Source organism: Aegilops tauschii, chromosome 1 (assembly GCF_002575655.3).
Source record: "Aegilops tauschii subsp. strangulata cultivar AL8/78 chromosome 1, Aet v6.0, whole genome shotgun sequence".
NCBI classification, from domain to species: Eukaryota; Viridiplantae; Streptophyta; class Magnoliopsida; order Poales; family Poaceae; genus Aegilops; species Aegilops tauschii.
The window spans coordinates 24,032,272-24,058,091 of record NC_053035.3 but is presented as its reverse complement, the minus strand read 5'-3'; the positions used below and the strand labels follow the sequence as shown (position 1 = coordinate 24,058,091).

At 43.5% G+C, this 25,820-nt stretch overlaps 1 pseudogene; it reads right to left on the bottom strand.

Annotated features, from left to right (window-relative positions):
• LOC120969163 (putative disease resistance protein RGA3) overlaps positions 1 to 21,103 on the bottom strand; it is a 187,451-nt pseudogene extending 166,348 nt beyond the window's left edge.
• Between the last annotated feature and the right edge of the window lie 4,717 nt (positions 21,104 to 25,820).

Below are 25,820 nucleotides of genomic sequence, written 5' to 3'. Positions count from 1 at the left end.
GAAAACTCGTCTGTTACAAAGGGATTTCATTTTTTAAAACTTATTTGAACTCCTGACTTTTTGTGTGTTCAAAATGCACCATTCAAAGCCACATCATCATTTTTCAATCCTTTCTGACTTCATTTGTTATTTTTCATGCATTTACTAATTATTTTGAGCTATGAGACCCTAAAATTGAAAAGCATTTCAAATGAACTCTGAAAAGGTTGAAAGTTGGCATGGTATTTTCATCCACATAGCATGTGCAAGAAAGTTGAGAGGGTTACGGCAAAAACTGGATGCACTTCGTGTACAAAACGGACAATCTCTTTCAACGTATCAGGATTTCATCCGGAAACTCGTCTGTTACAAAGGGATTTCATTTTTTAAAACTTATTTGAACTCCTGACTTTTTGTGTGTTCAAAATGCACCATTCAAAGCCACATCATCATTTTTCAATCCTTTCTGACTTCATTTGTTATGTTTCATGCATTTACTAATTATTTTGAGCTATAAGACCCTAAAATTGAAAAGCAATTCAAATGAACTCTGAAAAGGTTGAAAGTTGGCATGGTATCATCATTTCATCCACATAGCATGTGCAAGAAAGTTGAGAGGGTTATGGCAAAAACTGGATGCACTTCGTGTATAAAATGGAGAATCTTTTTCAAAGTATCAGGATTTCATCCGGAAACTCGTCTGTTACAAAGGGATTTCATTTTTTTAAACTTATTTGAACTCCTGACTTTTTGTGTGTTCAAAATGCACCATTCAAAGCCACATCATCATTTTTCAATCTTTTCTGACTTCATTTGTTATTTTTCATGCAATTACTAATTATTTTGAGCTATAAGACCGTAAAATTGAAAAGCATTTCAAATGAACTCTGAAAAGGTTGAAAGTTGGCATGGTATCATCATTTCATCCACATAGCATGTGCAAGAATGTTGAGAGGGTTACGGCAAAAACTGGATGCACTTCGTGTATAAAACGGAGAATCTTTTTCGAAGTATCAGGATTTCATCCGGAAACTCGTCTGTTACAAAGGGATTTCATTTTTTAAAACTTATTTGAACTCCTGTCTTTTTGTGTGTTCAAAATGCACCATTCAAAGCCACATCATCATTTTTCAATCCTTTCTGACTTCATTTGTTATTTTTCATGCATTTACTAATTATTTTGAGCTATAAGACCCTAAAATTGAGGAGCATTTCAAATGAACTCTGAAAAGGTTGAAAGTTGGCATGGTATTTTCATCCACATAGCATGTGCAAGAAAGTTCAGAGGGTTACGGCAAAAACTGGATGGACTTCGTGTACAAAACGGACAATCTCTTTCTACGTATCAGGATTTCATCCGGAAACTCGTCTGTTACAAAGGGATTTCATTTTTTAAAACTTATTTGAACTCCTGACTTTTTGTGTGTTCAAAATGCACCATTCAAAGCCACATCATCATTTTTCAATCCTTTCTGACTTCATTTGTTATTTTTCATGCATTTACTAATTATTTTGAGCTATGAGACCCTAAAATTGAAAAACATTTCAAATGAACTCTGAAAAGGTTGAAAGTTGGCATGGTATTTTCATCCACATAGCATGTGCAAGAAAGTTGAGAGGGTTACGGCAAAAACTGGATGCACTTCGTGTACAAAACGGACAATCTCTTTCAACGTATCAGGATTTCATCCGGAAACTCGTCTGTTACAAAGGGATTTCATTTTTTAAAACTTATTTGAACTCCTGACTTTTTGTGTGTTCAAAATGCACCATTCAAAGCCACATCATCATTTTCCAATCCTTTCTGACTTCATTTGTTATTTTTCATGCATTTACTAATTATTTTGAGCTATGAGACCCTAAAATTGAAAAGCATTTCAAATGAACTCTGAAAAGGTTGAAAGTTGGCATGGTATTTTCATCCACATAGCATGTGCAAGAAAGTTGAGAGGGTTACGGCAAAAACTGGATGCACTTCGTGTACAAAACGGACAATCTCTTTCAACGTATCAGGATTTCATCCGGAAACTCGTCTGTTACAAAGGGATAACATTTTTTTAAACTTATTTGAACTCCGGACTTTTTGTGAGTTCAAAATGCACCATTCAAAGCCACATCATCATTTTTCAATCCTTTCTGACTTCATTTGTTATTTTTCATGCATTTACTAATTATTTTGAGCTATGAGACCCTAAAATTGAAAAGCATTTCAAATGAACTCTGAAAAGGTTGAAAGTTGGCATGGTATTTTCATCCACATAGCATGTGCAAGAAAGTTGAGAGGGTTACGGCAAAAACTGGATGCACTTCGTGTACAAAACGGACAATCTCTTTCAACGTATCAGGATTTCATCCGAAAACTCGTCTGTTACAAAGGGATTTCATTTTTTAAAACTTATTTGAACTCCTGACTTTTTGTGTGTTCAAAATGCACCATTCAAAGCCACATCATCATTTTTCAATCCTTTCTGACTTCATTTGTTATTTTTCATGCATTTACTAATTATTTTGAGCTATGAGACCCTAAAATTGAAAATCATTTCAAATGAACTCTGAAAAGGTTGAAAGTTGGCATGGTATTTTCATCCACATAGCATGTGCAAGAAAGTTGAGAGGGTTACGGCAAAAACTGGATGCACTTCGTGTACAAAACGGACAATCTCTTTCAACGTATCAGGATTTCATCCGGAAACTCGTCTGTTACAAAGGGATTTCATTTTTTAAAACTTATTTGAACTCCTGACTTTTTGTGTGTTCAAAATGCACCATTCAAAGCCACATCATCATTTTTCAATCCTTTCTGACTTCATTTGTTATGTTTCATGCATTTACTAATTATTTTGAGCTATAAGACCCTAAAATTGAAAAGCAATTCAAATGAACTCTGAAAAGGTTGAAAGTTGGCATGGTATCATCATTTCATCCACATAGCATGTGCAAGAAAGTTGAGAGGGTTATGGCAAAAACTGGATGCACTTCGTGTATAAAATGGAGAATCTTTTTCAAAGTATCAGGATTTCTTCCGGAAACTCGTCTGTTACAAAGGGATTTCATTTTTTTAAACTTATTTGAACTCCTGACTTTTTGTGTGTTCAAAATGCACCATTCAAAGCCACATCATCATTTTTCAATCTTTTCTGACTTCATTTGTTATTTTTCATGCATTTACTAATTATTTTGAGCTATAAGACCGTAAAATTGAAAAGCATTTCAAATGAACTCTGAAAAGGTTGAAAGTTGGCATGGTATTTTCATCCACATAGCATGTGCAAGAAAGTTCAGAGGGTTACGGCAAAAACTGGATGGACTTCGTGTACAAAACGGACAATCTCTTTCTACGTATCAGGATTTCATCCGGAAACTCGTCTGTTACAAAGGGATTTCATTTTTTTAAACTTATTTGAACTCCTGACTTTTTGTGTGTTCAAAATGCACCATTCAAAGCCACATCATCATTTTTCAATCCTTTCTGACTTCATTTGTTATTTTTCATGCATTTACTAATTATTTTGAGCTATAAGACCCTAAAATTGAAAAGCATTTCAAATGAACTCTGAAAAGGTTGAAAGTTTGCATGGTATTTTCATCCACATAGCATGTGCAAGAAAGTTGAGAGGGTTACGGCAAAAACTGGATGCACTTCGTGTACAAAACGGACAATCTCTTTCAAAGTATCAGGATTTCATCCGGAAACTCGTCTGTTACAAAGGGATTTAATTTTTTTAAACTTATTTGAACTCCTGACTTTTTGTGTGTTCAAAATGCACCATTCAAAGCCACATCATCATTTTTCAATCTTTTCTGACTTCATTTGTTATTTTTCATGCATTTACTAATTATTTTGAGCTATAAGACCGTAAAATTGAAAAGCATTTCAAATGAACTCTGAAAAGGTTGAAAGTTGGCATGGTATCATCATTTCATCCACATAGCATGTGCAAGAATGTTGAGAGGGTTACGGCAAAAACTGGATGCACTTCGTGTATAAAACGGAGAATCTTTTTCAAAGTATCAGGATTTCATCCGGAAACTCGTCTGTTACAAAGGGATTTCATTTTTTAAAACTTATTTGAACTCCTGTCTTTTTGTGTGTTCAAAATGCACCATTCAAAGCCACATCATCATTTTTCAATCCTTTCTGACTTCATTTGTTATTTTTCATGCATTACTAATTATTTTGAGCTATAAGACCCTAAAATTGAAAAGCATTTCAAATGAACTCTGAAAAGGTTGAAAGTTGGCATGGTATTTTCATCCACATAGCATGTGCAAGAAAGTTGAGAGGGTTACGGCAAAAACTGGATGCACTTCGTGTACAAAACGGACAATCTCTTTCAACGTATCAGGATTTCATCCGGAAACTCGTCTGTTACAAAGGGATTTCATTTTTTAAAACTTATTTGAACTCCTGACTTTTTGTGTGTTCAAAATGCACCATTCAAAGCCACATCATCATTTTTCAATCCTTTCTGACTTCATTTGTTATTTTTTATGCATTTACTAATTATTTTGAGCTATGAGACCCTAAAATTGAAAAACATTTCAAATGAATTCTGAAAAGGTTGAATGTTGGCATGGTATTTTCATCCACATAGCATGTGCAAGAAAGTTGAGAGGGTTACGGCAAAAACTGGATGCACTTCGTGTACAAAACGGAGAATCTCTTTCAACGTATCAGGATTTCATCCGGAAACTCGTCTGTTACAAAGGAATTTCATTTTTTAAAACTTATTTGAACTCCTGACTTTTTGTGTGTTCAAAATGCACCATTCAAAGCCACATCATCATTTTTCAATCCTTTCTGACTTCATTTATTATTTTTCATGCATTTACTAATTATTTTGAGCTATGAGACCCTAAAATTGAAAAGCATTTCAAATGAACTCTGAAAAGGTTGAAAGTTGGCATGGTATTTTCATCCACATAGCATGTGCAAGAAAGTTGAGAGGGTTACGGCAAAAACTGGATGCACTTCGTCTACAAAACGGAGAATCTCTTTCAACGTATCAGGATTTCATCCGGAAACTCGTCTGTTACAAAGGGATTTCATTTTTTTAAACTTATTTGAACTCCTGACTTTTTGTGTGTTCAAAATGCACCATTCAAAGCCACATCATCATTTTTCAATCCTTTCTGCCTTCATTTCTTATTTTTCATGCATTTACTAATTATTTTGAGCTATAAGACCCTAAAATTGAAAAGCATTTCAAATGAACTCTGAAAAGGTTGAAAGTTTGCATGGTATTTTCATCCACATAGCATGTGCAAGAAAGTTGAGAGGGTTACGGCAAAAACTGGATGCACTTCGTGTACAAAACGGACAATCTCTTTCAAAGTATCAGGATTTCATACGGAAACTCGTCTGTTACAAACGGATTTTATTTTTTAAAACTTATTTGAACTCCTGACTTTTTGTGTGTTCAAAATGCACCATTCAAAGCCACATCGTCATTTTTCAATCCTTTCTGACTTCATTTGTTATTTTTCATGCATTTACTAATTATTTTGAGCTATAAGACCCTAAAATTGAAAAGCATTTCAAATGAACTCTGAAAAGGTCGTAAGTTGGCATGGTATCATCATTTCATCCACATAGCATGTGCAAGAAATTTGAGAGGGTTATGGCAAAAACTGGATGCACTTCGTGTACAAAACAGACAATCTCTTTCAAAGTATCAGGATTTCATCCGAAAACTCGTCTGTTACAAAGGGATTTCATTTTTTAAAACTTATTTGAACTCCTGACTTTTTGTGTGTTCAAAATGCACCATTCAAAGCCACATCATCATTTTTCAATCCTTTCTGACTTCATTTGTTATTTGTTGTGCTGTACCAGTGTTACCCTTTATGACATTCTAGTTGATCTGACGCAAATTGAAGGTGATCCATGATTTCAACTAGTACGAGTGACACTGTATAACTGTATACTCTGATAAAGATCAATTTATTTGTCATGTATCCATACAGATTGCAAGATATGGCTGGAGAAAAACGGGCGACGAACCTGTTCTCTAATTGTCCAGCGGGCGATTGTCTCGGCAGGTGGCGGCGCAGCCTAAAATTATGCCGCGTGCGGGCGCGTCGGCAGGTGGCGGCAGCAGGAACCGCTGGAGGGATGGCGAGGGCAGGACTCGGGTAGCGGGGTCGAAGAACGTCGAGGCAGGACTCGGGTGGCGGGGTCGAAGAACGTCGATCTGGACGGCGAACGGCGGTGGCGTGCGGTGGTGTCGGACGGCCGCAATCTCCGGGCCGGATGGAGTGTGGACCGGCGCACGTCGGCCCCGAGCGGGGGTGTCCGACGGCGGCACCTCGGCGCCGCGCGGCCTTATCGCGAGGGTCACGCCGCCACCACAGAAATGAAATGGGATTTAGATCGAGTGTTCTGTTTTTTTTTTTCCTTCACATATCGACCGTGCTGGGGTTTCGACTGCCTGTGCGTGCAAAAGTCAAAACTGCCAAGCGGACTGCACTTTGGGAAATGACTTCCTTGCCCCTCCGTGCGGACGGCCAGATCTGCATGGTACTCCTAGGTGTCGTTTGGGAGTACCAGGGTACCGTAAAAGAGCTCCTATTTATTTATTTTCTCTTTGAATCCTGTAAGAAAAGGCAAGAAATTTTCTTCAATTTATACATAGGGGGATCGTCTATTTTCTGAAAATGTTGCAATGTTTCAGTGATATTCCCGGTGCATTCCAGTTACTCATGCAAAAGCTACTGGTCGTCTGGTTGCTAAACGGGAACTGAAGAAAAACGAGAGGGAGCTGACCATCCGTGTAAACATACCCTGAGCACTAGATTTCTTCAGCGAGCATGCAACCCGCAACCCGAACCTGTCAACTCTCGGACCCATGTCGTCTCCGAGTCTCTCCCATCCAAGGCCTCATCGGCACCCTCATGCCTTGCTGGTGCTCGCCATAGTGCTGACGTCTTCGGCCTTGGGGCTGTTCATCCTCTTCTTTCGGAATTAAGAACTTAAAAATAGCTAGTGCAAAGAAGATATAACTGAATGCGATTAACCATTTCTTCAAAGATAAAGCCAAGAAAATTATTCCCTGACAACCTCCACGGCTCCTCCAGCCGGATCTGCGAAAATAAACAATGACGGTGCCTTTATGACAGAACCTCTGTGATTGGTTGGAGTTGTATTGGAAGGAATAAATGATACTGCTAAAGGGATTTTTTTTTTCCGTTCCTGGTTGTCGTGTATCATGATGGTCTACAGTTCTTTCAGACGGAAGTTTATTTTTGTTCTATTTTTCCAGGGTCTTGAAAAGTGGTTGCTCTACCACATGGCATATCAATCGTGTTGTGGACCTGCGCATGGGGAGAGTAATCTTCGAAGACCTATCATCTTTTGGCAGAGCAGAGATCTCGCATTGTATTAGTGCCATCGACATGTTTCTCTTTGTGTTTTATAGTATGCAGAACCTGTTGAGAAACTCCAAATACAATAGGAGGTGGCTTGCTAGCTTCGCCCTGTCACTTCTCATACATACCCATCTTCCATGCAAGATAGTATTTCAGAAACGCAAGAGAACCAGTAAGGAGGAGATAATTAAAGTTAATAGTCTCATCAATAGGAATGGGAGTTATCAGGAACATAGTGTGACTATGTACGATGTATAGGCTGAGACCCAAGTGACCCTCTAGCACCATGTGGTTAAAAAACATAGTGACTATGTGCAGAAGCCATAGGTGTCGTGGTATGAAATTTGACACTAAGATAAGGGAAGAAACAAGGCTGGATCTAGCGCTACGCAGGTGGGTGACACAAGAGGTATATATATAGGTCCAGGCCCCTCGTGGTGGAGGTAAAAGCCCTAGTCATGTTCTCTAGAGAGATTGTTCTTGCATATGTGTGTGTGAGTACAGTGTTTCCCGACCGTAACCAGGTGCCGATGCAAGTGGTTATATAGAGTTTGCTACCATCTGGCATACATCTATGTTGCGAGTTAATTGGAGAAAGAATTATTACAGGCCCACTACTGGTGGTAACGGACGGGTTAAATTGTACCACCAACGTCAAGCTTCAAGACTAGAAACACCTTCATTAATGAGAGTTTTTACGGTACCCTATACTGCTAACAGGGAAGGGAGCGGTATATTAAAATCCGACCACTGATTTTGTGAGGGTAGGATAGCGATAGAGATAGATTTCTGAATGAATCTTAGCGACGTCGTCGATCGGCAGATAATGGTGACGGAGAACCAAGACGGGAAGCCCCGCCGCCATGTCCCATGACTCCTCCACGGTCTCCTTCGACCTCCTGCTCCGGTAGCTGGACGGAGGCACCCCCCGAGCCGTCGTCCTCGACCACGACCTCCGCCTTGAGCTCGTCTTATTCGACGCACCCGAGGATCACCACCGGCACCAACGCGCTCCCTCGCCGTCTTCACTGCGTCCCTGGCCATCACGTCGCGTCCATCGAGCCTGTGCTGACCTGCCGCTCCTCCGCGCCTCTTTCCAGTCGTTTTCATCTACCGTAGCATCGTTTTGCTGAAGCCGGTGCCGTCTGTCCGCCATTGATGAGCCCCTGGAGCTTGTCCCGCATGCACACACCCAGCCACGCGTGCCCGTTCGCCTCCACAGTCCACACCCGCGTCAACAGCTGCCGTGCACACGCCGCAGCACAACAGTTGCTACTCGTTCGCTCCCGCGTCCGCAGTCAGCGCCATCCGAGAGGGCAGGTTGGGGCAGCCCGCAGCCAGCCGCCATCGCGGGCGAGCAGCGTGCGCCAGTCCGGAAGGCATAGACGTCGGTTCGAAGGTGCTGCACCTTACCGGCCCAGCCGGCATCGCCGCGGAGGTCGAGTCCCCGGCCGTAGGTCGAGACGGGCGGGCTGTTACTTCCCAAAATGGCATCATGATTTGATACTGGAGGACCTGAGCGAAGGAGCGCAAGCTATATCGCTTGCCATTCTTTTGGCAAATTGGAGCAGTACTGAACGATCGCCACCATTAGATTTCACGATTGGACGGCCAATATTTGACGCAGGGTACCATAAAAGAGCTCTCATTAATACTTCTGGACGTTGCGAGTGAACTATGCCCCAGTGAATATATGTCCATTTTTATCCTAACCGACTTACGGGAATCTCCACTCAGGTAGCACGCCCCTAGTAACTAACCTCCCATATCAAGGAATCTAGTACTCTCCATGCGGTCAAGAATATAAGGTGCATTAGTTTTTTTTAAAGTAAAGTTTTCTAACTTTGACCAAGTGTATAGGGAAAACTATCTATGCCTATAATACAAAAAGCATTATCATTGGATTCTTCATGAACAATATTTTCATATTTTATTTATTTAGTACCATAGTTGTGGACAGATTTTGTCATAAAATTTGTCAAAATTTAGTAATCTCTAACTTTTTGAGAAACTTTTGAAACGGAGGGAATTTGTTGGTAGATGATGAAAGTGGACTTGGGCCTCCATGAGCTACTGCTGGGTTTTAGGTCACCATGGATCTACCAGGTGGGAGATAACTTCATCAATAGGTGCCTTAAAAGGGTCCATCCTGAAAGGCAAACAAAGAACGTTTCTTGGGAGGTTGAACTCTATGCAGGGATGACAGCATGTGTTTCGCTGGCTGGCTGGTTGCTACTGCTGCGCACCCTTCGGCCGACTGCTCCAGCAGCTGTTGGGACTTGGAGGCCACACCGATCAACCTTAGGTATAACTTTTCTTGGTGCACTAGCTGCAAATTTAACCATTTTCATAAATGTGAACACCTGCAAATTTCACGTGATGCTGAAATTGTCACCACGTTTGATCTGACGAAGCAGCGCGAATCAAAGATTAATTGAATATCATATTATACCAAAATCAGGTCACAGTAAGTTAAAAAGGAGATTTGAAATAGCAGTACACAGTATATATTACAGTGGACTGTACGTGCTGCCACCATACTCAAAGTGGACAGGTTTCAGCACGAGCTTCTCTCGCCGGTTATGCAACTTGAGGAGTTTATTTTCTCCAAGCTTCCGATCTTCGACTGGCTTATCTTCACTTATGATGACCATTTGTAGGACCATGGGAGGATGTCATGTCCTAGCTCAGAGGGCTGTGGCAGGAATTGAGAGATAACTTGCGGAATCAATCTTGCAAGGAGTTTGCGCTAATAAAGCCCAAGAATGACAAACATAATAAATCAATCTTTTAGCACAACAAACTTGCAGAATTCAAGGTTCAATAACTATTTCCACAAACATAAGTACATTGTATCCGTATCTATATTCAGTACTTGACTAAACCAGCCAGCTCACCAACGTCGAGGAATACCATACTTTAATTAGTGCTTCTGCAACTCTTGTGAAGCCGTTGAGCTTTGAGGACCAGATTTTAATTTGACAAAACATACACACAATCAGCGGTCTGAATTAACCATGCACAATATACCACACACAATGTTTCAGCCAATTGATATCACCCGATCGTGCTCTACTCGACAGGACTATGAAAAAAGATGTGAAATAGTAGCACACACTATTATTACAGTGAACTGTCCATGCTGCCACCACCATACCATCGCTACCATTGGTGGCCATTACCACGCAAAAAAGAAAACAAACGGTTTGACAGCAGACTGACTGACTGCAAGTGTACTTACTAACTCAGACATGTCGTGGTCAAGGCCACGCTTGCTTGTTCTGCACAAAGTAGCTGTCTTGAGCCCAAGAAACGATCTCTAGAGTTCTGTAACTTGGGATTCATGTTTTCCAAGCTTCAGCCTTTCAGGTCTTCGAGGCTTATTTTCATCAGAGCAGAGCTTACCGAACAGAAAAATATCACACAGAAGATTCTCTTGAAGAGAGGACTTACCAATTATGCTGATCATTTGCATGTGCAGGAGCAACCCTGCAAGGAGTTCACACAGTCAGCCCAAGCAAAGTCAAACATACAGAAACATACAGAACCATACAATGCTGACCTTTTAGACTTTTATGCTCACCAAAGTGGTGGAATTCAAGATGCACATATTTCTTGTGCAGATATACAATAACCACTGGAAATGTGAAATAGCATATGACCAGCACAAATGATGATTTAAGTACTCCAAGTTTACTGGATAAGAGTTATGTCTACCATCATATCAAAAGCAAAACCCCTCCTGCCATTACTAAGACACGTGAAAACTCTATTCACATTTTTCTCGATAATGGGAATATATTAATATCAAGCGGATATCAATTACACCAGGCCTCTGCAACAACATAATGTCAAGAGCTAGTCGAGACATCAGGGATGCACACAGCCAAAAGAAAAAAGAAAAGAAAAACGCCGAATGGATCAGCGAAGTAGGAGGAACTACCACCACCAGAGACCACACAAGGACTGCAAAAAAGGTTCTCCAAGAACGACGCCTCCAACAAGGAAACTGTGCACCAACACAGTCGTCGCCTGATCACAGATCATGGGTTTTCACCCTAAAGAAAGTCTGACTAAACTCCAAGCAATGCCTTCAACAAGGAGACGAATAGAGATCCGCAATTGCTAGGTACAACCAGTGAAGGTCGGACCAAGGGTTTTCACCCCGGAAGTCGAAACTTTGTGCCCAAAGAGCACCACCAATAAGAAGCCCACATGTGTTGTCGCGCCTGCTAGCCGGTACTCCTGCAAAACGCCGATCATCTGGTCCACAATCTTCACCACAACCAAACTCGCCTTTGTCGTCACTTGAAATCTCGATTTCCACATGAGCCATCGAGATCCACTGGTCATTTGATCCGGCAAAACCATCTTGAGGTTCCCCATCATTCTTAGCAGCACGGTAATTGCCGATAAATATGCCTTGGCGTACCTCATGGTACCGACAAATCGGAGTGTGATAGGTCCACAAGAATGATCGAGGACAGCGACAGAAAATTAGGCCGATTGCTGGTGCGGACATCGGGTCAAGGAGCTTAGCCGCACCAACCCCGCAAAGCCAACCTGCCATGTAATGTCCCTTCGGAGCCTGTTGTTGGGGACGATCACTCTTGGTGCCCGACGGTCCATGAGTTGCGGCAGCTGATTGCCGGAAACTGCACCGACACCTCTGGCACCGACGAACTCACTCCGGTCGCAACTCTGCGTCACGTGGACCAGACGTACGTCCGCGAGTGGCTCATCACCCGGCGGTCCATGTGCTGCGACGGCAGATTGCCGGCGACACCACGGACTCCACAGAACCCATGAACTCGGTTCGGTCGCAACATGGCGTCGCGTGGACCAGACCCGCGTCCACGAGCAGCTGCCGGTGCTTTGATGATCTGACCGCCACCATCTTGTGTTGTCGGCCTCACAATCCGGCCACCGCCGTCCTTTGTCGTTGTCCTCACGATCTGGCCACCGCATTACTGCGTCGTGGTCTTTCGATTTGGCAGGTCGCCGGCCTTCCGATCTGGACGTCAGAGTTGGATGCACGTTTAGAGCAGCAAGCCACCAACGATTTGCATGCAGGTCTAATGCATCCTGCCCCATGTACATGCATACAGGCGCTGGGGTATGATTGTGCGCGCAGACTTGATCCGGCCGCCGGCTGAAGCCTAAGCCTAGATTAGATCCGAGACGATTGGATCGGTGAAGAGTGCCCAGGTTAATGAAAAAGAAGCAGGCAGGAGCGCCCCGCCGCCGCCATCCGCCATGGGACGACCTCCTCCGGCGGCGGCGGGGGGAGGAAGGTCAGCGAGGGGTGGCCGGCGGCTGGGGCGGTAGGGTCCCCCGAGTCGCCCGACGCGGACGACGCGAGGGCTGGGCGGGGCTTGTATTTCCTTTTTGTATTTTCCGATTCCTAGTTTAAAGGAAAACGGACACACCAAACCAAATGTTAGAGAAGGGAAGATAAGAGAAACTAAATAAATGAATAAAAGGAAATTGAAAGGTACCTTTATCAGGATAGCTCGAACAAGCATGAGATATATCCTTGTGTTCAAGAGCAATTTGAACATGCTCCCTCTTACCTCTTCATCAGGTAAGAGGGAGCATGTTAAAAAGGCTCTGCGCTCAAGGCTATCTAGCTGTCGTTGGAGACACCGATAAAGTGGCGTCATATTTATAGCCTATGATTAGCTCGCCATCCAAATCGGTTGAAATTAACCCATGCTACTGTCTCCCACAGGTTGCACCTAGTAACCAAAAGCTCATTGGAGTCCGCATGAGTGAGTAACGACCACATATGGATCCAAGCAGTGGTTCTGAAGATAACTTGCAAAAAATTGTTAAAAAAATTCCCGTTAAAGATCTTATCATTTCTGCAGTTTTATATAGCCCAAAATAGTGCACATATCCCTATCTCAATATGTCCCGCGATCTTTAAATCCACGCCATGTAGCCACATCCCAGATAATGTGTTGATGCTTATAGGAGGATTCACGTTGAAGGCTATATGAAGAGTACAGCAAAGTTGTTTGGCTAACGGATAATCTAGAAAGAGGTGTTGAATCGTCTTATCATGATCACAAAAACAACATCAGGAACTACCGACCCATCTTCGCTTTACCAGGATATCTTTTGTTAATATTACTCCATTGTTCACAAACCACATGAAGATTTTAATTCTAAGCGGTACTTTAATCCTCCAGATGTTTAGAGACCTCGGGATTGGCCCATAATCAATTAGGTCCAAATACATAAATTTCACCAAGAAACTACCTTTCCTAGATAGTTTCTAATGAATGATATCTAGTTGGTCCGAAAGCTGAACATCCATCAACCTGCGGACCAAATGTCGCCAAGAGTTCCATGGTTCCCCCACCAGAGACCTCCTGAATTGGATATTAAGGGGACTGATTGTAGTATTGTAGCTACACAGGCTTCCTTGCGTTGTACAATATAATACAAAGTGGGATATTGAGTGCCTAAGGGCGTCTCCCCTAACGACGCATCTTCCCACAATCTAGGCATGTTACCATTGCCAATAATGAATTTCACCCTATGAAAAAAGTTTCTTTTATCCTCATTAACCCCTTCCAAAACGGCGAAGCATTAGGTCTAGTGGTAACCTGGGCCAAAGAGTTGGAATGTAGGTACTTATTACACATAATTTGCTTAAGAGACACTTGTTTTTAACTTCTAAGTTCACGATCCCTAACCCACCTTGATCTTTGGGCTTGCAAATGATATCCCACCTGGCCAATCTGTATTTCTTCTTAACCTCGTCAGATTGCCAGAAAACGCGAGATCAATAGAAATCTATTATTTTCCATACCCCTACCGGTATTTCAAAGAATGATAAAGGGAACATCGGCAAACTAGTAAGAACTGAGTTTATCAACACTACCCGACCTCCATAAGACATAAGCTTTCCTTTCAAGCAACTTAGTCTTTTTTCAAATCGATCTTTAATACACTTCCACTCCTTATTCGATAATCTGTAGTGGTGGATTGGAATCCCTAAGTAATTGAACAGTAGACCCCATTTCACATCCAAACAATTGTCTGTAAGTATCATGTTCCTCTTTGGCTCTCCCAAAGCAAAACAACTCACTTTTGTTGAAATTGATTTTAAGTCCCGACAATTGTTCAAACAAGCAAAGTAATAGCTTTATATTTCTAGCCTTTGCGAGATCATGTTCCATGAAAAGAATTGTGTCATCTGCGTATTGTAGTATGGACACTCCCCCATCCACAAGATGCGGAACAACTCTCTATCATCCTGCCCCAGTATGGACTCAAGTTAGACATAAGTGGCACCACCTAATTTCAATACCCAACCGAGAAGGGGGAAGAACGAAAAGCTCTGTCAAGCATCCACATTGATATATCTTTAGATCTTTCAGATTTGGCAGGAGTTGATCCCTCCCTCGAGTACAATATATCTTTTCACCTAGACGGGGCCTACTAGCTTGCTACAACTATATATAAATGTATAAACTATTCAATGATACCAAGCTTCGGAAATCTTCTTCAGGCCAGCAGATGAGCGTATCACAACCGTCTATCGCGAATTCCCCGAGCTAACCAAACCATTTCTAGACCACCAACTGTTGGCTGCAATGGACTTGAGCGGAACAAGAAGCTGCAACCAAAAGACACTAGTGTGAAAAGGGATACTTCAGGATCCTGATCAAGCTCCAGTTCATGTGTTGCTTCTGTATCACTGGCAGACAGCCATAAGTCAGACAAGCAAGGCATGTGCCTGGATTCAAATATTGAAAAGGAAAGTTGTGACGCCCCCGTTTGACCGTACATTAATCATGCACGCAAATGTGTACGATCACGATCAGGGACTCACGGGAAGATATCACAACACAACTCTAAAACATAAATAAGTCATACAAGCATTATAATACAAGCCAGGGGCCTCGAGGGCTCGAATACAAGTGCTCGATCATAGACGAGTCAGCGGAAGCAACAATATCTGAGTACAGACATAAGTTAAACAAGTTTGCCTTAAGAAGGCTAGCACAAAGGTAGCAACGATCGAAAAGGCAAGGCCTCCTGCCTGGGACCTCCTAACTACTCCTGGTCGTCGTCAGCGGCCTGCACGTAGTAGTAGGCACCTCCAGTGCCGTAGGTGTCGTCGTCGACGGTGGCGTCTGGCTCCTGGACTCCAACATCTGGTTGCGACAACCAGATAGAAAGGAAAGGGGGAAAAAGAGGGAGAGAAGCAACCGTGAGTACTCATCCGAAGTACTCGCAAGCAAGGAGCTACACTACATATGCATGGGTATATGTGTAAAGGGGCATATCAGTGGACTGAACTGCAGAATGCCAGAATAAAAAGGGGGATAGCTAGTCCTGTCGAAGACTACGCTTCTGGTCATCTCCATCTTGCAGCATATAGAAGAGAATAGAGTGAAGTCCTCCAAGTAGCATCGCATAGCATAATCCTACCCGGCAATCCCCTCCTCGTCGCCCTGTTAGAGAGCGATCACCGGGTTGTATCTGGCACTTGGAAGGGTGTATTTTATTCAGTATCCAGTTCTAGTTGTCATAAGCTCAAAGTACAACTCCGGGTCGTCCTTTTACCGAGGGACACGGCTATTCGAATAGATAAACTTCCCTGCAGGGGTGCACCACATAACCCAACACGCTCGATCCCAATTGGCCGGACACACTTTTCTGGGTCATGCCCGGCCTCGTAAGATCAACGCGTCGCAGCCCCACCTAAGCACAACAGAGCGGTCAGCACGCCGGTCTAATCCTAAGCGCGCAGGGGTCTGGGCCCATCGCCCTATGCACACCTGCACGTTGCGAACGCGGCCGCGAGCAGACCTAGCAACCCACACGATCACGGCGGTTACGTCAAAGCGGTCCAACACGGCGCGCGCCACTCAGTCGTTGACGTCAAAAGAGCTTCGGCTGATACCACGACACCGGGATACCCATAACTACTCCCGCGTAGATGGCTAGTGCGTATAGACCAAATGGCCAGACTCAGATCAAATACCAAGATCTCGTTAAGCGTGTTAAGTATCCGCGAACGCCGACCAGGGCCAGGCCCACCTCTTACCTAGGCGGTCTCAACCCGCCCTGTCGCTCCGCCACAAAGATCCACTTGCGGGTACTCCTACGAGCCGACCCGACTTTAGTCATCACATGTGTCATGTATATGGTATATAAGTATATACCCGCGATCACCGCCCAGGTGATCACGGCCCGATAGTGTAGCACAGCAGACGGACAAGAATGTAGGGCCACTGATGGAAATCTAGCATCCTATACTAAGCATGTAGGATTGTAGGTAAAGGTATCAACAGTAGTAGCAAGGATAGGCTATGCATCAGAATAGGATATCGAAAAGCAGTAACATGCTACACTACTCTAATGCAAGCAGTATAGAGGAGAGTAGGCGATATCTGGTGATCAAGGGGGGGGCTTGCCTGATTGCTCTGTCAAGTAGGAGGGGTCGTCGACTCCGTAGTCAAACTGGGCAGCAGCAGTGTCGGTCTCGTAGTCTACCGGAGAGAAGAGGGGGAAGAAACAGTAAATACAATGCAAACATAAGCATGACGATGCGTGACATGACAATGAGCGGTGCTAGAGGTGCCCTAACGCGATAGTAGGTGGTACCGGTGAAGGGGGGGGGGACATCCGGGAGGTATGCCCGATGTTCCGCGTTTTCGGACAGACGGATCGGAGGGGGAAAGTTGCTAGTTCGATAGGTTAGGGAGGTGTGGTGGACGAACGGACTGCGTATTCGGATTCGTCTCGTCGTTCTGAGCAACTTTCATATAGAAAACATTTTCATCCGAGTTACGGTTTAAAAGATATGAATTTTCAAAGTTTATTTGAATTTCTGGAATTATTTAATTAACAGAAAAAGGGATATGACGTCAGCATGACGTAGGAGTGACGTCAGCGGTTAACAGTCCGGGTTGACTGGTCAAACTGACAAGGGGGACCCACCTGTCATAGACAGTGGGTTAACAGAGGATTAACTAATTAGTTTTTTAGTTAATTAACTACTGGGCCCACCTGTCAGTGAGAGATTAATTAAACTAATTATTTTTATTTATAAAACATTTTCTTTTTCTTTTCTTTTTTTTAATTTTTGCGGCGGGGCCCGCATGTCAGTGACTGGGCCTGCCCAGTCAGCAGTTGACTGGGTCAACCCAGTCAACTGGGGCCCGTGGGGGCCACTGGCAGGGACACTGGGGGTGGGGCCAGGCCAGCCACGTCGGCGGCCGGCGCCGGCGCAACTCCGGCGACCAAAACCGCGGCGGTCCCTCGCCGGAGTTGGCCGGAATCGCGCTACGGGGCTCGGGGAGGAACGGGGCTAGGCCCATTCGAAAGAACTCGCAGCGCCGCATCCAGTGGTGGCCGGGGCTTCGCCGGACTTGGCCGGAATCGGCGCCGGCGAGCGGCGGAGGCGGCGGCGCGCACGGGTGCTCGACGGAGACATGGCTACGGCGAGCTATCGAAAAAGCGGAGGGGCTGGGGGGCATCTACAAACGGCGGGGAGTGTAACGGGCTTGACCCCGTGACCATTTGGTCACCGGAGACCCGCCGGCAGCGAGCCTCGCGGCGCGGCGTTCGGGCGCGCGTGGGGGGGCAGCTACGCGGGCGAGCTAACGGAGAGGGGGAGGAGGTAGAGGAGCTCACCGCGCGGCGCAAGAAAGGCCCGTGGGTGGCTTAGTAGCAGCAGGTCGTCGCCGGGGAAGAAGGGGGTTGCCGGCGCCCGAAGATGAAGGCGAGCTCGGGGAGGCCGATGCAGTGGCTCCGAGCTTCGACGGAGAGGCGGAGGGGGGGTAGTCGAGGGCGGCGACGTCGTACGACACGACGAGGTGGCGAGTGGGGCACGGTGGCCGCGTGAACGAGGGGAACGGCGGCGAGCGCGTCGGGCGTGGGGAAGAGGGGGGGCGGCGCGGATCCGGGGGAGGGAAGGGGGAGGCGCGGGGGCCGAGAGGGAGAGCGGGGGTGAGTGGGAGAGAGGCCCGAGGAGGCGGGGGAGCTGGCGACCTTATCCCCTCCGGCGTCGGTGCCGGCGAGGGGGTCGGGCGGCAGCGCGCCCCTGTTCCGACCGGGTCGGGGGAACAGGGAAGGGGCGAGGGAGGAGGTGGGCTGGGCCGGGGGCGCGGGGTGCGGCCCAGTTTGGGCCGGGGGGGCAGTGGGGGGGGGGGGGGGAAGCGGGCCATTTTCCTTTTTTTCTTTTTCTCTGACTGTTTCTGTTTTCTTTTTATTTGCTTATTTCCTTTTCTGTTTTATTTCATTTAAAGCATTTAGGCATTTTATAAAAATGTGTTCTCTCCGCCATAATTACCAGTGTAATATTTGGCACCCACTGAACATTTTTGTTTGAGTTTTTGAAAACTTTTATTTTTCACTTTAATTATATTTGAAGTTTGAACTAGGAGTTAGAAAGGAAGGTGATTCAAATGTGATCAAGCCCTGTTTAGCAACATGATTAGCTTAATCACAGGGAGTTACTGTAGCATGATTCCCAGGGTGTTACAAAAGTTGAGCCTTGTCTTTTTCTACGTCGATAACTTTGAGTTTTGGTGCTTCAGGTAGAGTTGTTGGCATTGGGCAATACTCAATGTAAACATTCTCAAGTAGAGTAAATGTTAATTCTTCTCCTTTTGTTGCCACCCATTCCTGCAAAATCTCTATTTGTTCTAATTCGAGGTGTTTTAATGCGGTAAATGTTGCACTCGAATTGTCCCTGCATAAGGTTTGCACTTTATTAAACTTCACCAAAACAAGAACTTCAAGGGCCTAAATTGACCAATTGGGAAATTCCTCACATTGTACAACCAGTTTGGTCAAATGTTGCAGTAAAGTAAGATCTTTCACCCATTTTGGGAAGCCAGAACCTCTATAGGAGTGTATTCTTGGCAACTCATGTGCATCAAGAGGATTAAGAGTATGAAGCACTTCTCTGTGTTGTTTCTGTTCCCCACTGCTATCTCGCTCCATTCAATAGATAAAATGTGTGTGTTCCTCTTTATTTCCAAGACAGGATGCTTTAGCATCTTGTTCAGTTACATACTGAAGAACGTATAGTTTTATTTCACCACCAAGATTTATATCCGTAGTCCTCCAATAGTACTGCAATAAGGACCAAACCCCACCATAAAGTATGTTAGAGTCTGTAGAGAAGTGATTTGCCCGAGGTCTGGAGGCATGCACTTCAATGACATTCATCTATCTGTATATAGGTCACGGAGCTTTGTCATATACTTCATATCCTTTGGAAGTCGACCAAGATTTTGGCAACCAGTACGGGTCAGTAGATTATAGAATGTGCTTATTTCATTGGGAAGTTTGATCATATAACAGCACCTTGAGAGATCAAGATACCTCAGGTGTTGCCTCGGTCGGAGTGCCTTTGTCCATTTGCACTCCTCAAAAAGTTGCAGTGCTTGCAGATGATTGTGCTTTGACAAATGGGCTGTTGAGTCACAAGTGAAGCTATATGTATACAATAGTGTCTGAAGAGCGGGCGAGTGTTTCTTCGAATAATTCTCCAAAAGAGTTCAGACATACTCATATGATGAGAACAAGTGGTGAGCAGGTCCAGCTGACAACTACTTATTACTTCCCAATGCCTTCCTCTAGGCCCAAATAATGGTGAAGTGTTATGTAGTCGACGTTCACATAACACCACTAGAGGCTAGACAACATACATGGTAAGACAATATTTCCCCATAACAGATGAGGCAATGTCATGTATAAGATCATGTATCTTGCATATTGTTCTAGAACGAATCTTCCCCCAGAATGCACCTTGGGGGTTTGCTTGCCCTCTTGAAAGAATGACCTCCAAGTTAGATTTTTAAAAAATTCTTTGCCTACCGTTTCAAAATTGTCACCTTCATGTTCCATCCATAACTGGACTAAAATCTCCACATCAATCTGGTAATCTTTCGAAAATACTGCATAACAAGCAAAGCATTGTTGTAAGTGTGATAACAAGTCATCATAGTTGAGTTTGAGTATTGCAAAAGTTCTTATCTTCTCGTTGCCATCGATGCTTCTGGTTAGTACGTTCTTCCATTCTTTCATGCTAGTCCTGTTACACAACATAGATCCAAAGGCTTTGGCAGCTAAAGGGGAGCCCCCACATCTATCCAAAATCATTTCAATCAGTTGCGGAGCTAGCTTGGGATGACTAGGTGGGCCAATGAAAAAATATGAACTCTTGGAGGGGGTAAAAGTCTGTATTTTCTTCAATCTATGCAGCTACAGAAAAAAAATCTTCGGAAAATACCCCAAGGCTAGGAGGGCCCCCCCCCCCCCCCCCCCCCGACCTCAACATAGCTCTGCCGTTGTTTTCTACTACTTCACTTAGCTCAGCTTCGTTTGACTTTTGCAAACAGAATGCTCTTTTCTCAAATATTTCCTTCGGGAATACTTTATCTAGATTTCCGACATTATGGTTATCATTAGTGCACGTCTTCATAATTTGATAGTGCATTACGTGTGGTTGTCAGTATTGCACATCCCTTTGCACCATCCTTCAGGAAGGTCTTGAGTTTTTCCCACTTATCAACATCTTCATTCCATACATCATCCAACACAACAAGGTATCTCTTCCCACTTACTTACTTCTAAAGTTCATGCAATGCGATTTCATGATTAATGTCATTGTCTGACAGATGTTGCTTGCAATCTTAACAACGTCAAAATCATCGGACACATGACAACACCTCCGTAGCTGGAAATACTCCTTGATTTCTCGGTCATTGTAGACCAGCATTGCTGCTATGGCCAGCCCGTCGGGCACGGCGACATCATGGTGTGGGATCACTTAGCAGTAGTGCTGGTCCGCAGGCCCGCGCTACTGCTACCTCCCTACCTGTAGCGCTGGAATGTACCACGCGCTACTACTAAGTAGCAGTAGCACTGCTCCCATAACGCGCGCTACTGCTAAGGCTCTATCTATAAGCTTTCTCATAGTAGTGAGTTGAGCAAAGGTGATCTGGCCAGCCCACCCATTCAAATAATGGGAAGGACAATGAGATCCCTGTCGCTAGCTTGACCAACCAATATACTCCTGATATTATCCTTCTCTTCATCTCCGGACCTGCTGACAATGTCCTTCTCAGAGTCGAGTTGATGGAATCTATAGTGCGCCACTGCTTAGATGGTGGTGGCTGAGCCGCATCTATTTGAATCCATAGGTATTCATCCATGTGACAAGGTCCTCAATGGTTTGCACAATTCTGCACAGTTTCTTGCCCATCCTGTAACAGAATGTGATGGAGTTGTGGGAATATGGTAAATTTTTAGTTCAAAGATTTTCATTGAAATACACCATTTGAACTTTAATTAAAAAAATTCCATTGATTTCAGAGACATATACTCTAATCATGCGTATGTTTAGTGCTTCATTTAAATTCTAAGTTTACTTTTGGAGCATGCTTGGATATGTGTTTTTAATGCACAATGTGTTGTTCGGTGTTACATGTTCCCTAGTACTCTACAAAAATGACGTCACATAATGAAAGCGACACCTCTCAACTACTTGTATGGACATGCTAGCTTGAAACATCACCTATAATGAACTGATACAACCTGCCCCTACCGAGTGTAGAGGGATCTGCTTCAACCGTTTAGTCATTGCCATGTGTCTCAACTATCTCTACCGCATTGTCTTGTTCACAAGTGAAATTCATTTCAGCATGATTTCTCGGCAACGCATTGTCATTCATGGTGGCTTTGAGATCCAAACTGTATGTTTTCCGCAATGTATTATGCATATCTTTCTATTTATAATTTTCTGTAAATATCTAAATTACTATTGATGGGCTGCTTTATAAAAAAATAGATTTTTATTACTTTTTGAATTAGAGATTTTGATGTAAACATAGATGGCTTATTTATTTAAAAAATCAGAATTTGACTGCTGTGTCACGTACATTTCATCAATGCCAGAGACATCTATTCACAGCATGCATATGCCTAGTGCTTCAATATTACTTTAGCTTTAATTTGCACTGTGCTATTTGTCGTGCAATGTGTTGTTGGGTGGTGCATCTCTTAGTACTAGACGAAAACAAAGTCACACGATGAAAGCGACATCTCTCAACCAGCTGTATATAGTACAAGCTAGTCCCAAACATAACATCTAATGAACCGACATCATCAACTGCACCGAGCAAAGAGGAAGCCGTCTCCTTCGTTGAATTGTTGTTGTGTCTCTAACCTACTGTATTTTTATATGTGAAAGTCATTTTTGCATGGTATGTGTCGTGTGTGGTTGTTTTGAGAGCTAGACGGTATATTTTCAGGTCTTTGTATTTCTTTGTATTTTAAGCTTCATTTTTATTGAAGTTTAATTCCAGAACGTGCTTGCATTTGTGTGTTTAATGCGCATCATGTTGTTGGGCGTTACATCTTCCATAGTACTCCACGAAAACAAAGTCACATCATGAAAGCTACATCTTTTTAGGTGGATTGTGTTGGACATACATTGGGCAATCATTCAGACTAGTCCTACCCATATCATGCATCGATCAGCAGGCAATGTACATAAAAAGTAACCGCTAACTGTTCAGATCAATCGAATATTGTTCAGCGGCCCAGCCATTCGTCGGCTTTGCACAGATACATGGCGGAAGGGATAAATACGAATTGCAACTAATAAGATTTGTGAAATGATTTTTTTTTCTGAGCTCCACATGGATTTCTTGCTGAAGACGGCTGTGGAGCAGATCACAACGTTTTCATAGCCACGTGACCGGCGGGCTTATTAGTCAGTTAGGAGCCATCCACCCAAATTCACTCTGGTTTTGGATGCCGGTAGCCTGCCCGGTTGGTCTGGTCACCTCAGTTTGTGATCCTTCCATATTTTCCCATCCTTTCGGTATAAGGTTGTCGAGTGGTTCGTGGGCCACGTTAGTGTTTGGTGGTGTGGCTCACCGACCATTTCTCCACTTTCAGTTTGATGCATGCTCGGCTCTTGTCCATCGGAGCTAGCTGACTGGTCAAGTCGGTATGTGTGTTGTTTTGTTAGACATTTATATATATGTCACCATTACGCTCTAATCCATCCGTATACTCTGGTGCGCCTTAGCGGCTGAAGCAACAACAAGAGTGCCTATTGAGTATCGAGGGTGTAATGTATGTTTGGCATGGGCTGCCATTATGTTGTGTCACTAACAGTGTGATTGTGGCTTCTTCTTACCGAAAAAGGCTTTCGCCCCGCGTTATAAATAAAGCAATCGCCGAGCACAATGTAACAAGGGTCCAACCACACAAACACACGCACACAAAGCCACCGCAGGCAGGTCAGACGAGTGGCTTCTTCTTCTTCTTCTAAATATCCTCTCTGCATTAAGATTCCATGTGTCACGTTAGTAGAACAATGAACTAATGGAGGTAGAGTATATTTTAGGGACTTTCTGCCTCGTCAGTATTGTTGACTTCACAAAGGTTGTTTTGAAATTCCGGGAATACATCCCAAAACACCCCCGTCCGGCCAAATAGCAGTGCTGAAAGACCGAAAGCACATCCCAAAACATGTCGGGCATGCATGAGCACCCATTTCGGCGCGTGCATCATTCGCATCTTGCCGATTTGTTTCATTCATGCCATGTGGCTATTAAGGTTGTGCCACTGCCTCTGGCCATCGCGTCCCCTTGACCCGATGTCTTGCTTTCGGAAGTGTACCCGGTGTTTAGACTCTGTGGTCGCCCCGTATGGTCCCGAGTCACCTCAGTTGTTCTAATTAGTAGTCTACGGTTTCGATGGTCAGGTCATGTACCGTGCAAGTGGTGCACTAGTAAAAAAGGCCCATTAGTCCCGGTTCTAGAGGGCATTTAGTCCCGGTTGTGGAACCGGGACTAAAGGGTCGGTAATAAAGGCCCCCCTTTAGTCCCGGTTCTTATACGAACCGGGACTAAAGGCCCTCCACGTGGCCGCTATCTGAAGCTCCGCCTTTATTCCCGGTAGGTAACACTAAAGGAAATTTTATGAACTTTTTTTTGAAATTTTTTTTAAAAAAATTCTTGATTTTCAAATTTCTTAATTATTTTATAATTTAATCTCTAATCACCCCTCATCACTGCTCAATTTAACCTCTAATCTCTAATCACCCCTCATCATTCCAAATCATCTAACTTCGCGGCCGGTCACCCATCCTCTCACTACTCCAGCCTGAGCACGCTTAACTTCCGGGTTCTATTCCCCCTCGTTTTCAAGTCTGCACTTGTTGTTTTCCTGACAATAGTAAGATGTCAATCCTATTAACCCTCAGGAGTTTAGCTTGAGCATGAAGTCACACATTTCACTGTTTGAGTTTGAAACTATTATTCTAAAAAACAGTAATTATTTAGTAACACTAATATTTCTTGAATAAGTAGTTTGATCATAGTTTGACCATATTTGACCAAAATTCAAAAAAACTAAAATAATTATTTAGTAACACTAATATTCTTGAATAATTATTTAGTAACACTAATACATCTTGAATAAGTAGTTTGACCATTGTTTGACCACAGTTTGACCAGATTTGACCAAATTTCAAAAAAAACTGAAATAATTATTTAGTAACACTAATATTCTTGAATAATTGTTTAGTGACACTAATACTTCTTGAATAAGTAGTTTGACCATAATTTGACCAGATTTAACCAAAATTCAAAAAAAATGAAATTTGAGCATATCTTTTTTTCCTTTAAGAATTTGAGGATTCTAAAAATTTGCAAACAGGCCTATGGCCGTCAAAATCAGAAGCGGATTTTCGTGCTGAACATTTTGATATATTATACATTTTTTCCGACATCGTATGCAAAAGTTATAGCCGTTTTACTTTTTCCCTACACTTTTTGCAAAACATGTCCAAATTTAAGTTTTTAAATTTTCCTAACTAGTAGATGTAGTAATATAACTACATCTCGAAGGATTTTACTTTTTGAAGTTTTTATCATTTTCTTTGTTTTTTTCAAAACTGAAATGACGATAGAGGAGGGGGGTAGAGTTTGAGACACGAACCCCTTTAGTCCCAGTTTGAGACACGAACCGGGACTAAAGAGCATCACACCCTTTAGTCTCGGTTCGTTTCTCAAACCGGGACTAAAGGTCTAATCTTTAGTCCCGGTTTGAGATACGAACCGGGACTAAAGGGCATCGCGCACTTTAGTCCCAGTTCGTGTCTCAAACCGCGACTAAAGGTCTCATTTGAACCGGGACGAATGCCTTTAGCCGCTCGAACAGGGATTAATGCTCACATTAGTCCCGGTTCGTAATGCAACCGGGACTAATGTGTATATTGAGCTGTGACCAAAGCCCTATTTTCTACTAGTGGTGGTTTTATTTTTTTTGCGACTTTCTAATAGTGATGGTTGAATTTTCTACCGATCTGGCTTGTCCTGGCAAGAAAAAGAAGGGGATTAATGGACAACTATCATCGTTGGTTAACCTAAGCACTTGCGGACCATTCACGAGAAACATCCCTCGAATAGTAAATATAC